We start from the raw sequence: 16,152 nt of genomic DNA, 5'->3' as shown, positions 1-16,152 counted from the left end.
TCGTGCCACATGGCAGATAAGGGGCTAGCCTTATCCCCTACTTGACCACACACAGTGGTTAGACTATTGACATGTGGCACCTCTGGTACCATACACATGGCACCTACCTAATCCTACCACATCATCAGTCAGCGTCAACTGTCGTGTCATCCCTATCTACCATGGTGGTAGCCACATCAGCAGTCCACATCAGCACTGCCAGCTCATCAAGCACGTCAGCATTGCCAACTCATCAGCACAGCCACATCAACTGCCATGTCAACATAGCCACATCATCTGGCCACATCATCAGTGACACATCATCAGTGCCATGTCATCACTTTGACCAGTCAACAATTAACTACCACCTCATCAGTCAATAGTTGACCAGTCAACACTGCCACCTCAGCATCCTAGTCAGTTGTCACATCATCATTGCCACGTGGCACTGACTCCTACAGGCACAATCCCCTACCAGGCACACATTGCATGTGCACACAATTGCCACCTCAGCACACTACTCCATTTGCACACCTCTTGCTAGGCACAGTGCCACATCATCACTACATGCGACCCATAGGGACACATCATGATTGAGCACCATTTGCACTCCTTTTGCCCCTCCACCTAGATCAAATCGTTCTCTCTTGATCCAGGAAGAATTTGAGGGCGCTCCAAAAAGAAAAGTCGCTCGATTTTGTGTGCTCTACACGCTTGTCACATCATACACACATTTCAGTGCAAGTATCACTCACATTTTAGCCTTTCTGACAAAACCACCTCCTTCATGCACATTCGCCTCTACATCGACGCATCTGACCCAGCACTTCAAAAGACAAAAGAAAAGGAATTATTTGATGTTCTTTCATCGATCGACGGTTGGTATAGATCTAGATCAGAGTAGACTAGATCGCCATAGACGGGATGCTTTGAATTTTCCCAAGTTGCCAATCTAAGCCATGCCCGAAATTCCCGACTAGTACCTACAGTCCATATGCTCACATACGGTTTCACATCATTACATTACCTAAAAACTTACGTTCATCAGTCCAGTAAAGCAGACTTCAGAAAGTTCAGAGGCATTTTCGATTGTTCAGTGGGCAGATAGCATTTGATTTCACACACACATGCCACCATTGTAAAGCCTATATGGCTATTTCACAGCATTGTGCACATCATTCCAGCCTTGTAAAGCCTCTTGGCTATTCCCGGCATCATTACCACAAGCCTTGTAATACAGATCAGGTTTTATAGATTGCAATTCTATCTTCACCAACAGTTCAGAGATTTCACTTGGCACAATCAGTGTATTTTGGAGTTGATTCATACAATGATTCTCACGACACTTTTGAGTACATTTCTTGCACCATGTCTATGACTAGCAACCTCAATCAGGAGGCATCTGCCAAGTTAGACAACTCCAATTACGGTACATGGAAATACCGAATGGAGTACTTCAGGACAAATGGGAGTATGTCGATGGTTCTACACCTAGACCATTGGACAATCCAACCAATGGTAGCTCTACTCCACCTGTTGTCACAGCACCAACAGCGGGATCTACAACGGGATCTATAGCTACATAAACAGTTTTCGCACTTGTAGCAGATCCTGCCATTGCCCGAGCTCAAGCAGAATGGGATAAGAAAGACAAGTATGCCTATCATCTGATCAAGCGGAATGTGCAAGATGTCATGCTAGGACAGCTCAACACAATCAAGACATTGAAAGAACCATGGGATATGTTTGCAGCTCTCTACGAGTCCAAGAACACATCCACAATTCTCACACTGAGAAACTAGATCAACCAGAGTTTTTGCAACAGCAATGAAACCAATCATGCTTATGTACTCCACATAAAAGACTACAACAATCAACTCGCAGCAGTAGGAGAGACTATGAACCCCACAGAAATGGTTTAAGTAATCTTGAATGGACTAGGAGAGGGATACGAGAATCTAGTCTAGAGTATTGCTATCCAACGGATAATTCTGACATTGGAAGAGCTCCAATCGGTCCTACTTGGTGAAGAACTCAGAACTCATCCAATTCAAGATCGTAAAGGTCATTCTAATGATCAAGCATTCACAGCTTCAGACAAAAGCAGAGGCAGAGGTAGAGGCAGAGGTAGATCATATCAGAGAAGTGGTAATAATCAAACAACAAGGTCATGGTAATAATCAAACAACAAGGTCATCATTAGCAAAATCAGCATCAGCATCAGCAACATCAGAATCAACAAAGAGGAAATCATTCCAACCAAGGAAGATTCCAAGGACGAGGGAATGCATCCACCAATGTGTCAAACATTCAGTGCAACTACTGTCACAAGTTTGGACACTATGAAAGAGATTGCTGCAAGAAGCAATACGACCAAGGCGGTCAGTCCACGAGGGAATTTTCGCGGTAGAGGAAATCATCGTGGTGGACATTCTAGTCACAGTCATTTTGCAAATGGACATGGGAATATGTTTCTTGCAAGCGAGGAAATGTAGCAGACTAATACAGTGTAGCTAGACTCTGATTTCAATCCCAAAGAGGATTTCAGCTATCAAGTCGACCAAGCGGAATAGGATCCTTGGTATATCGACAGCAGTGCATCATCTCACATGACAAATCATCAGGAATGGTTCATAGAGATGAAACCATTAGAAGGTCAGAAAAATGTCATCTACACAGCAAATAATACATTTCACTGGTACGAAAGGATTGGTGAAAGATGTGCTCTATGTTCCAAATCTCAGCAAGAACCTCTTGTCTCAGTAGGTCAAATGACAGAACACAACTATAGAGTCATCGTTGATGGAGATGAATGCACTATCAGAGACAAATCCAGAAGATGTCAGCTAGTAGCAAAAGGTGTCAAGGAAGGACACTTATACAGAATGCTAGCTATAGTACCAGATAAGCATGCCATGTCAGCTCAACCGCAACAGATGCCACTATCTGCAAAATGTCACAAGAGATATGGTCATGTTAATTTCAAGTACTTGTTAGATCTCAGAAATCAGAATATGGCAATTGGGATTTCGAAGCTACTGTTTCTTGTAAAAGTTTGCGAAGCATGCTGCTTCGGCAAACAAAAGCGAACCAACTTTGTCAGAAGTACCTCTTGTGCACAAGGTATTCTTGATTTGATAGATATAGATGTATAGGGTTATGCCCAGACCTGCAGCATCAATGGTTCACTTTACTACTTGACTTTCATCTACGACTACAGTAGATATTGTTGGGTCATGAGATTAGATCGAGGAGGTGAATACATGTCTTTAGCATTCATGAACTTTTGTAGAAATCACGGCATTCAAAGACAATTCACATGTGCAGATACTCCTCAGCAGAATGCAAGAGCTGAAAGAAAGAATGGGACTCTAGTAGACAGTGCTAGAGCAATGCTTAGTGAAAAGCATCTTCCAAATCAGTATTGGGCAGAAGCAATAGCCACTCCGAACTATTTTCTTCATCGGCTTCCTACCGAACCGATACAGGGTATGACTCCTTATGAAGCATTCACTGGACACAAGCCACACATTGGGCATCTCCGCATGTTTGGTTGCATAGCATATGCCCACATACATGATGATCATCGCAGGAAATTGGATGCAAAGTCACGCAAATGCATCATGGTTGGCTACAGTGAAGAAAGCAAAGCATACAAATTGTATGATCCCATCAACCGCAAGGTCATCTCCAAAGATGTAATCTTTGATGAGGAATCAGAATGGAAAACCTCACCTACACATGAGATAGAAGCATCGACTTCACAGTCATCAACAGAACAGGTTGATGAAGAAGAGCAAGAATTGTTAGCAACACCCTAAGCAGAGCCACAGCAACTCAGGCGGTCTACTAGGGAAAGCAGACCACCAGCCAGATTGACATATGCTCAGAAAGGCAAGGCAATTCAGGTGGAAACCACCAACTATGCTCTTATGACTACCATCATGGCTACAGAAGAGCCAGTGTCCTTCGAAGATATAGTAAACAAGCCAAAATGGCAAACTGCTATATGAATGAAGAAATGGATGCTTTGTATAAGAATAATACTTGGGAATTATGCGACCTTCCACCAGGAAAGAAGGCCGTAGCAAATAAATGGGTATACAAAAAGAAGTACAATCCAGATGGCAGTATTCAAAGATACAAAGCCAAACTAGTTGCAAAAGGATTTGCACAGCCATATGGTTAGGACTATGATGAGACATATGCTCCAATAGCAAAGATGGATTCCATACGGTTCTTGATATCACTAGCGACAGTCAGCAAATGGAATGTGTACCAGCTCAATGTCAAGAATGCATTTCTTAATGGTTATCTAGACGAGGAAGTCTACATAAACAACCAGCAAGTTATGTTGAACCAGGAACGAAGAGTAAGGTTTGCCATCTCAAGAAAAGTCTATACGGCTTAAAGCAAGCACCCAAAATTTGGTACAGTAGAATCGACAAGTATTTTGCTAATCTGGGATACATGAAATCCAATGCAAATCATACTCTCTAGTACAAAGTTCAAGGGGAAGACATTACTATTGCACTTTTGTACGTAGATGATCTGATTGTGACAGTAAGCAAGGACAGCTTCATCAAAAAATTAAAATAAGACTTATCTGCAGAGTTCGACATGAAAGATCTTGGACTTATGCACTATTGTCTTGGAATTGAGTGCTGGAGAGATTTAGATAGCACATTTATGAGTTAGCTCAAGTATGTTGACACTCTCCTGAAGAAGTTTCATATGGCAAATTGCAAGATTGCTGCCACTCCCATGGAACAGAGTTTGAAACTTACTAAAGATTCAGAAAAGCCTACAGCCGCCTACAATCAATGACAAGTACTATAGGCAGCTCATTGGATCTCTTATATATCTGACTATCACTCGGCCAAATATTTGTTATGCAGTAAGCTCACTAGCACAATTTATGGCAAATCCAACACAGTCTCACTGGAATGCAGCCAAAAGAGTCTTGAGATACACTAGAGGTACAAGGCAGTTTGGGATAGAATACAGAGGAAGTCATCCACGGTTGCATTGATACTATGACAGTGACTATGGCGGAGATCATGAGACCAGGAGATCGACATAGTGATATGCTTTTTTCCTTGGTCAAGGTGCTATATCATGGTTGTCAAACAAACAGCCAAATGTTTCTTTGTCTTCGACTGAAGCAGAATATAGACCACTAACTACAGGTGCATGTGAGGCTATATGGCTCAGAAGACTATTGTCAAAAACAGATTACTTTGATGAGTCAAAGCCAACAACAATATACTGTGATAATCAATCGGCTCAAGCATTGGCCAAGAATCTAGTATATCACTCCAGGACACAGCATATTGATGTCAGAGAGCCCTTCATCAAACAAAGAGTATTACTTGGTGACATCACACTGCAGCATTGTGATAGCAAAGAAAATGTTGCAGACATCTTTACCAAACCACTCGGTAAAGAGCTATTCGAGAAACACCGACTAGCTCTTGGTTTGACACAGAGGAAAGACATTCCCATTAAAGAGGTGTGATGGAATGTAATGTTCAGTCCTTCTTCGATTCCACAGAATCATCATCTTGAGGGAAGGCCTACTTCATGACGTTGATCTTGAGAGAAGGTGTTGAGAGTTCATGCTCAACATCATGTGATCATGTGTGCATAGCGTGATCATATGTGCATAGCACTAACCCAATAGAGTGCTATAAAGGAAAGGGTTAGATCCCTTAACCCTAACCCTAAATGGGTTTGTATATATTCCATTTTTTCAAGTAAATCTAGTGTACAGTTAGTCATTTGTGGGTGCTCTCTAGCTGTGCCCTCTCTCGTCATCTCCACTCTTCTCCTCTCCCCTCTTCATATTTTGTCAAAGTCTACATAAATGATGGTTTTAGTTATTTAGTTTTAAAAACCAAGCTCTCTTATACAAACGTACTTGACAAAAACACTTAAGTAGGGGATTCTTTCTTACCTCTTAAACAAATATGATATGGGAGCTTTCTTTATAGTGAACCCCTAGAAGTGTCATCAAAATCTAATTCACTTGTTGGCAATGTTGTGTGTAGAGCCATTTAAGTATTAAGCTATTACTATCTTTCGCACACAAAAGAAATTGCAAAAATATATCAAGTTTTCATTTTTTCCTCAAAATTTAATGGAATGTACTTTTTTGAACACTTCAATATGACAAAATTATAGAGCTAATTACAATGTTCATAAATGAGAGTTCTACAACTCTTAAGAAAGAAACCACATCTACTGCATACTTATGAATCCACACATAATTTGTCTAGAATATTGCTTAAGAGACTCATAATGAGAAAATCAACATTACTTTGCAAGGCACTAGAAAGGGGTACAAGCATCTGTCTTACAAGGTCACAACCAACATATTGGAATAGGCATAGCAACCCACTCCACAACAACTCTATCCAAACAACCTTTCACGCTTTAGTGCCTCTCCAATTGTCTTGCATGGTCATGTTAACCTAACCTTAACATTCATTTCTCTCATTGCATGGTTGACTTCCACCTAAAGCTAATGGATTACACCGTCATGCACAAACACAAGATTGTCATAACAAATCGAGAAGTAGGGGAGGACAAAACCTACACATACTTAAATTCTATTAGTAGTTATTAAAAGAAAGGCAGGCCAATTCACAATGACCGTCGTAACAAAAGCATATATTATAAAATCACTTTTCACTTGAAGTCACAAGTTTAGAACAAATGTGTGTTCTCCTAAGTTTTGTGGTTAATAGGCTGATGCGCCAATCAGTGGTGCCATGCAAGCAAAGAAAATTAGATTTAACCATTTTGCTAGTTCCTTTTTCCATGAGACTAATGGTTGAAGATCTTCTTTTGTAACAACTTCAATCAAAGTTTTAAATATCCTATGCCCTTTATTAACGTAATAGTTAACACTTGTCGTCTTCATGTGTGAAGCGCAAGCATTACAGAATATCTTTAGCATATCATAAAATCCCAAGCACATATACTTTTTGAAGGCGAGATTGCTTCCTATGTTTGGTCAAGCACTAGAGGATATTTATAAGGACTTGCTCTTCATTTCGTAAGCAATCATAAGTCGACTTGTGCACAAATGGACTAGTCAAAGAGATGAAACATAGTAGGGCATGATCAAACAAATGCCATAGAGTGGACTGATGACATGAAATCACAAACTGACTAGCAAGTCAATCACACTGTTAGCAAGAATGGACAATGAAAGGCTACACAAATAATATACAATCTCGCAAGCCTGTTATTCAATGAAAGTACCATCTGGAAGGTTAACCAATGTATATGGATAAAAGACAATCAATTGATGAGAATAGAGGTTTAGTAATTCTAATATCATGGTAAGCATCCAATAGCCAAATAAGAGAAAACAATATAATTGATCATACTGGCCACGATTGATAAAATGGCCTTTTAAAAGGAAACAATATCCAACTATTCATAAATATCAAAGCAAATTTACAAAGCATAATAATTGCCTTAATACAAACACACTACCATCAGATATCAAGCTCTCTGGTATAATATGCATATAGGCTATTTGCTTATGTATGTGAATATGATACAAAATGCAACAAATTACAACTACAGTTTCATAAACAAATTCCAATAAAGGACACTTTTGTCTCTTATGTCTACATTCAACTATGCTATCATTGAAATTGTTTCATATTATTAGTAATAGTGTGATCATTAGCTTGCTTGATTATTTTAAATATATAGTGCATTTTTTTACATCAAGATTGTTTTTACCACCTCCAACATTGAGTTAATTGGTTGTCTCGTCTTAAATTTTTAGTAAAACGAAGATAAGATAAATACCTAAAATTTTCCATTTTCATAAAGTTACTCCCAATCTATAGGGAATCTTTTAACACTTAGAATCAATGTATACAGCATGTTTACCCAATAGCTTGTTTGGTTTACTAAATGTATACAGTGCATTTTTTGACATCGTCTTCTTTTACGACTTCCAACATTTTTATTTTAAAAAAACTTCCAACTTTGAATTGTAGCTTATTGGTTGTCTCATCCTAAATATTTAAAAACCAAAATAAGATGTTTTAAATAGCTAAAATTTTACATTTTCATAAAGTTACTCTCCATTGATAGGGAATTTTTAACACTTTTTTTTTTGGGGGGGGGGGGGGGCAAAAAAAGTAGTTTTTTATATCATGTCTCAAGAGATTGATTATCACAAAGTTCCAATTACAACTGATTCCACTAGTATATCTGAGAAAACAAAATAGAAAAAGGGAGAACAAATGAAGATCATACATCAGTTATAGACTGAGGGTCTATTGGTTTTGCTTTGAAGTCTTTGATCAATGCCTTGCCATCTCGGTAGAAAATCCATTTGCCTTCCTTTCTAGCCGCCTTCACCTTTGCAAGCTCTGAGGCTTTGCTCTTCAGCTGAGTTTTTGTAAGTTCCTCTGCAATCCACACTAGAAGTCCTTTCAACTTATTAGATTGTCTAAGGATCTGTATTCTTTCCTCTCTTGTTCCAAAAGTGAGAATTGTGTGAGCTCCTTCTTGTCCATTGTCAAATTCTGCATCTTCCTAGTCAATTCCTGGTAGAGATTTGCTGAGTTTTTCAAAGGTCTTACTCCCACTGTCTTCTGCTACGTTCGAGTTGTCTGGTAGTCCTCCAATCCTTTTTTTTTTTTAGTTGAGTTGCCTTTCAACTTGCTCCTTTACTTCCTTCTGGACCTGTGTACCTAAAGAGCTCTTTATCTCTCCTTTGAAATTCTCTTGAATCTCTCCCATAAGCTTCTTGTGCAACTCTTCCATCTGAGTAGAGACTAGCTCCTTATCTAAAACTACTTTAGGGATAGGATTGTTGAGTTTGAGCTCAACAGTTTTCACTCTCTCTTCTAGCCTCTGGAACCTATCTTTTAACTCACTATTCTCCTTCTTTAGAAGAAGAACCTGTTGTTGAAGAAGAAAGATGACTTCATTCTGCCTAGTATTGGGCAAAGATGATGCTACTGTTGCAGCATAGGAACGCTGCTTTTCTGTCACTCATTGAAAAAATGACAGACTCCTAGGACCCCCCTATTTGTGACGCTAATATCGCGCAAACGAAACAGAATCTAACTTTGATCCAGAAGGAAAAAATGTAGCTTAGCTTCTAAAGAACAAAATTGCTTTTTACTTTGAAGTAATCCAAGCAAACCTCGAAAAGTTATGCTTGATTCTTTGTCTATAAAAAAACTAGTTTGGAGTAGCAACCTGGCAGAACTTCACCTGAAGGTGAGACGGCTAGGGGGGAGCTCCTAAAGTTCTTCCTGAGTAAGATCAACTTGATGGCGACTCCAAGCTAGAATCTAACCCCCTAGTTTAGACCATGAGTTCAACCCAGCTAGGAGTGGGAGCACGGAGGAAGAAGAGAAGGGAGAAGAGAAACTGTTGCAAGAGAAGGGAGAAGAGAAGTTGTTTTTAACACTTTAAAGCAACATATACAATGTGTTTATCAAAAAGCTTCAAGCTAAGTAACATGAAGCACTTGTTATTAGTACTAAGAGATCAATGCATGCCAGTGAACTCGTTGTAATTCCTTATGCACATAAACATGCTAACTTCTAGTGCATCTTTAGGGGTGAAGAGACTCAATGGTGATAAAGGCTAGCACTATAGAATGGACCTATTAACAGGTAGTCTTAAAGTCCCTCAAGCATATACTTGATCTAAAAAATACACAATTTTCTTTTTGCAAGCTCACTTGTCCACGAACTTCAAAATGAGATAAGAACTTGTCTACATACACTCTGACCACAAACTAAAACTCGACTACTATGGCCCGATCTTAGCGAAGCTCTTCCATGAAGCGGTTTGCACAAGCTTCCCACACACTATTACCCCCATACACAAGGCAAGAGACCCATGACCAGTAACACCATCACCCCCATGCACAAGGCAAGAGATCCATGAGCCTGGAAAACTACACGACCATTATGATTGGACATGTCATGTCCAAAATCTATGCATCAATACTTGACACAGAGGTTAGATTGGTTGCAAAGCTTCGAGGATTCAGAGTGGGCTAGGCAAGCTTCTAGGTATATCACAAGACCATGGATTGTATACTTACACTTACGGGGGTCATCGAGGAGGCCAAGGCACAGAAATAGAGGGCCTATTGTTGCTACTTTATGGATTTTCACAAGGCTTTTGCACATTATTGAGAGGCCAACTCATCAAACGTCTACAAGAGTTAAGGTACTATGAGGAGATCCCCTGGGCAATCATGGCAATATACGAGAGAGTCTTGGGTTGGGTTCAAACTGGTGCAAGGTGGACAGAGAAGATCATGAGCACCATTAGGGTCAAACAAGGTGGTCCATTATCACCAACCTTGTTCGGCCTCTACATAGATAAGCTTGAGGCCTCCTAGATGTGGTCTTACTATGTTCCTCCCCTGAGGGTCCCCCTGTTGATCTGAAGTAGATCTTTACTTTAGATTTTCCTCTACACAAAAGATGTGGTTTTACTATGTTCCTCACCTGAGGGTCCCCAGCGACACATGACTTGAAGGTCAACCTCGGTAAAACCAAGGTCATGATCACTTTACCCTAGATGGGTTTCCAATGCAAAGAGAGCACTTTACCCTCAATGGGTTTCCAACGGAGGTCGTTGCAACACATACCTAGAGGTCCTGTTTTCTAGCCCGATCTTTATGATGCAATTAGCATTACAAGATCGATTGAGTAGGGGGTACACCAAGCTGGCCAAACTTAAGCAACAATCCTTTCATTCTCATTTTGAGGACCCTCAGACCAAGACTTTTCTCATTAACTCTTACATCCGACTAGCAGGTATGTATGGGACCCCATGTTGGAGGCCAAATCTATCCCAAAAAAAAAGGACTTGAGTTGAGAGGCTTCAGGTTCTAAAGCTTTCACGGATGATTCGTAATAAGCCTTCAATCCCACATCGAATAGTTTTGGTTGAGTTTGAGGCATCCCCACTACACCTCAATGCAGCATTTCAGATCATCACATGTCTCTACCGCATTAGACAATACGGATCTTGTACCACAGGGCGACATAAGCTTCCTTGGTTGACCTAATTCTCCTCCATGACACTGGTAGCAGAGGGTGACTAGAGGTGCTAGTATGCATATACATGTAGGTGGCTTAAGAGCCCGAGGCTCCACATAGACAAGCTACCTCCTTCCCATACAATGTTGAGGCTCCCTTTATGCCGCTCACATATCAAGAGGTCAATCAGGTCATCCAAGAGGATCTCCTACAGTTACACACATTCAGGACATGATTGGCACCTCGTGAGCTCCCTATGAAGCTTAGCTTCTATAGAGACCACCACTGTTTATGGATTTCAGGATACACACAGATTCACCTCCCCCACTTCCTGAGGATATTGATAGGAGAGTTCTTGGTCTCATCACACCGTCTCTGTATTGATAGTGGTTGGGCGGAGGGTATACCTAGAGAGGGCTGCACCTGCACCTTGTGCCAATCTTGAGAGATCCACTCAGAGAACATTTCGGTTTCAGAAGCCCTATGTACTATGAGATCAGAGACTGCTATCACTATCTTTTTAGAGATGGTTTTGGATCCCTACCCAGTTTCGTGTCCTACCCAAACCAAAGATTTTTTGCGGCCTTCATCCATGAGACTGTCTGACACACAGAGCGTTTGCTCAGGGCACATAGAAGAGATCGGGATAGCAGTTAAACTCCACTTAGAGTACAAGCACTGAGTTTTTCCAGCCAGACAACACTGGCCAACAGGACCCATGGAGGCGACGAGGACTCAAGGCATAGTTAGAGACACATCAGACTCGTCAACGCACTGAGGCATAAATCACATTAGGAGACCTTCTTTCCATGCTCATCAAATCGGAGGCACGACCCACAGGAGTGACAGTGAACCTTGTTCGCCACATGACTATAGCCAAGAGACCGCAGTAGACCACACACATCGACACTCATCAACGCTCTATCACAGGTTTTATACCACCACCGTAGCCTCGCACATCGAAGCCCCCTCCCAGGGTTGAGAGCCCCATCGGCTCCCACTTCATGAGCTCAAAGAGTTCTCTCTATGTATTGATGCCATTAAGATTGAGATTATGGGTTTTCTTTGTACTCCTCGTGGGTGCTAATGCCCACATACTGGTTCCACCCCTTAGCTCAATGTATCAGTTTCTTTTATAGTTTCATAGACCATTTGGTCTTTTGAGGACTTTTAAAAAACTCTCTCTCTCTCTCTCTCTCTCTCTCTCTCTCTCTCATCGAATCGAGCCAGTGGAGATAGTGCAGTCATACACATATTTGGGAGCAGTCTTCACAGGACCCCTTTTCACTATGACACATGCAGCCCAGGCACGACTCACAGGAACGAGGTGCTCTGGCCCGAATGGAGAGGTAGTGTTTCCAGGCACACTTCCAAGATCCACCGACGAAGTGTTAGCTTTTCGATACGCTAGTGCGACCAACTGCCATGTATGCAGTGATCTACCAATAACAATGTGGAAGACATTTGAGCGGATACAAGTGACCACGGGATTTAGGATGATTCGGAGCAAGCCCTCAATCCTGCATGAGATAATACAGGCAGAGTTCGCCATGACACCACTACAGATTGATGCCATCTTTCAGACAGTGACTTTCATCAATAGTCTGGGACTTACCCCATTGAAGACTACCGAGATTGGCTCTGGAGTCATCCGAACGACTAGTTGAGGGTGGGGCAGACACATGGTATGCACGTATATCCACATAGTTTGCCAGACATGGGATTCAGATGGACAGGCTACTGTAGGATCCCGTAGGATAGAATAGATGCATCTTGCAAGAGGTGTGAGCACAATGAAAGAAAGATGGTAGATCTCTATTATGATTGTGAGAGAGAGGACTCTCTCTTATAGAAAGGAGGAGAAGGTAATACCTTCCCTACATAGTGGCAATCAGCCCCTACATCAGTGGGAATCAATCCCTACATCAGTGCCTTTGTCTTACATCATCACTTAGGTCACACACTAGACACATCATCACTTAGGTCACACACTAGACACATCATAGCACTTGATGTGCCTTTACAACACACATGTAACTCCCCTAGATGCACACATGACATAGAGCAAGCCCTTGAGCATACTTACCCCAACAAACCCCCCTCAAAGGATTGCCTCTTGCAGTGTCAAGGATACATCTAGTCTCATAGTTTCTCATGCCATCTCATGGTAGTCAAGGACTAATCTATGGCTAGGATCTCATGCTAGCAAGGGTTCCCAAGGGTGTGAGGTTTACAGAAATGGAATAGTCAAAACATATATTACATGGCCTACATCATATGGTGACCAGAGGTGATTTACATAACATATTCTTTTTGGAGTACTACTCCAGACAGAGAACCTCAAAATTTGACCAAGTGATGATAAACAAAAAAGACAAAGTGCCTAAAAAGCATAGTCTTCATTTTCTTCATTTGCTGATGGAGTTCTTCCTTCAGGCATAATTGCTTTCTTGTTGAAGTAGTTCTTCTTGTCTTTAGCTTTTTCTTTTGTAGACTTCTTTCCATTCACAACATTCCATATCTCCTTTTTCATAAGCATAAACTTGGCTTTTGTTTGCCAAGTATGGAAACTAGTTCCATCCGACTTCTCAAAAAAAGTATTAGCTTCCATGGCAAGGTCTTACCCGAGGGCAGTGTCTAGTGCCTTACAAAAATATGAGCAATAAAAAATAATCCTTCAAAGTACAAGCATTTAGTGTAGCAAAGACTTGTAACCAAATTCCATACTACAAAACATAATGGAAATGATGCTTTCACTTGCATGCTTCATAGAGGTGGCTAAATGAAAGCATTCCAAGCAAATCCAGGTGTAGCAACTTAAAGCAAAGCTGTAGCCATAGTTGTACTGAAGCTATTCAACACTTTAAAACATCAGAAATGCTAAAGTAGCATCTAATGTGCATCAAACTCACAACATTGTCAAAACTGTCCAAAACAGAGACCAGAATTTGGAGGGTGCAATTCTCATAGCTCATAGCTCTATTCAAGGGGATTTTTATGCAGGGAGAAGGACCTTATACCAGAGAAGGGCTACCACCAAGGAGGGGCGCAATGTTGCGTCAGGTCACCATAGCCAAGCTTGAGAAGACCGACTGGTTTTTCGTCTGTTGCGCCTCCATTCCTTGTCCAAATGAGCTCAGATTTCAGCAGCAGCTTGCCCTCAGTGTCGTCCAGCACGGGCTCAAAGGAATTTGCAGATGGGTAGGTACAGAGGCGGAATTGCGCGAAAGTTCGTCGAGGAGTGTGAGTGTTGGCATTGCGCATACAGACGAAATTTCCCTAAATGCTTGCAGCTGGAGATTCGCCCATACGTGAGGAGTTTGCAGCTCAAAGAGTTTGGGCAATGGTCGTTTGTAGGCAGAGAACAGAGCTCTCAAAGATTTGGGAAAGAATAAGGAAAATGAAGAAGATGAGAAACTAGTAGTTTATGCTAGAGATAGCATCTAATGCTAGGCTAGGCTAGATCTAGAACCTAAAGCTCTGATACCAATTGTAGGATCCCGTAGGATAGAATAGATGCATCTTGCAAGAGGTGTGAGAGCACAATGAAAGAAAGATGGTAGATCTCTATTATGATTGTGAGAGAAAGGACTCTCTCTTAAAGAAAGGGGGAGAAGGTAATACCTTCCCTACATAGTGGCAATCAGCCCCTACATCAGTGGGAATCAATCCCTACATCAGTGGGATTGCCTTTGTCTTACATCATTACTTAGGTCTCACACTAGATACATCATAGCACTTGATGTGCCTTTACAACACACACAAATACACATGTGACTCCCCTAGATGCACACATGCACCATAGAGCAAGCCCTTGATCATACTTACCCCAACAGCTACCCCCCTTTCAGTATAGTATGGATGCACCCCCTGAGTCGATCTCGCGAGATGAGATTAACCGTATCATACAGTTAGATCTTCTCCAGCTCCATACGTCTCGAGCTTGGGGGGGAGATCAGGAGCTCCCCACCAAGATACAATTCTACCGTGACAATTTCCTGAATGTCTCAGAGGATGGATTCATCGTCAAACCCTATATCTCAAGGACAGAAGAATCTCACATGCACTGAGGATCGCCATTGGGCAGATGCGGGTCTCATCCCATCAGCTGAGGATTGAGAGAGGGAGAGCAGCACGTATACTTAGAGAGCAGCGGATGTGCACGCTATGCACACTGGAAGTGGTTGAGACAGAGGAACACTTTCTTTGCACCCGCCCAACCTACTACGAGATCCGTGGACGATACCACTGCCTCTATCAAGATGGGAGTGGCTTCGGCCCACTATCCGCTTGATCCATTTCCATGACCAAGTCTGCATTGGGCTCTACCTGCTTGAGATGCACCGACACAAGGAGACCTTGCTACGATAGATCAGAGAGCAACAGGAGGCGATCACACCACAGGATGCAGAGGCTGACCACAGACAGCGGCACATCACAAATTTTTATGCATCCGAGTCAGCTCCAGGATACAGTGGGGTGGAGGAGTAGGAGCTAGCTGCTATGCGGGCAGCATGAATTACCGAGAGAGGACTGCAGAGGCCACCCACGACAAGGAGACCGCCCGAAGCACACTCGATTGAGGTTCGTCCTATCACAACTTTCCTCAGAGGGGACCCGCCCGAGACAAGGGGTCACTCTGAACATAGCTCAACGGATTCAAAGATCGAGGAGACCACGCCTCCCTCCGATGCCACAGTATGAGACAACCAAATAAACTTAGATTCGAGACATTTTCACCGCTCATAGACGAGCCACCACAGTGCCCGGTTTTGATTTCTAAGTTTCCAGTCCAGTTCCATTTCTCAACCTGCTCTCGATAGCAGATAACACATGATATGATATGATATTTTGTACTTGTTTTTGTTTGAGCCAGTGCGCTCTTTTTATTTCAGCACGGTACTCAACAAAGGGTCTTAGCGCGCCCTTTGCCTCAACCCCTTGTGGCTTGTATGAGTTTTTCTCTTTGGTGCCACTTTGTCCCATACGCCCGCGAGGCCTTCAACGGACATTAATATATCTTTCTTTCTTTCTTTCTTTCTCTCTCTCTCTCTCTCTCACACACACGCACATGCATGCGCGCGCACCTCGTAAATGCACTAAATTAGAAAATATTAGTTTACAA

This window comes from Dipteris shenzhenensis, chromosome 6 (genome assembly GCF_047967505.1).
Source record: "Dipteris shenzhenensis isolate YYH24624 ecotype China chromosome 6, Dip_SZ_1.0, whole genome shotgun sequence".
NCBI lineage: Eukaryota > Viridiplantae > Streptophyta > Polypodiopsida > Gleicheniales > Dipteridaceae > Dipteris > Dipteris shenzhenensis.
This window is presented reverse-complemented; position numbering follows the sequence as displayed.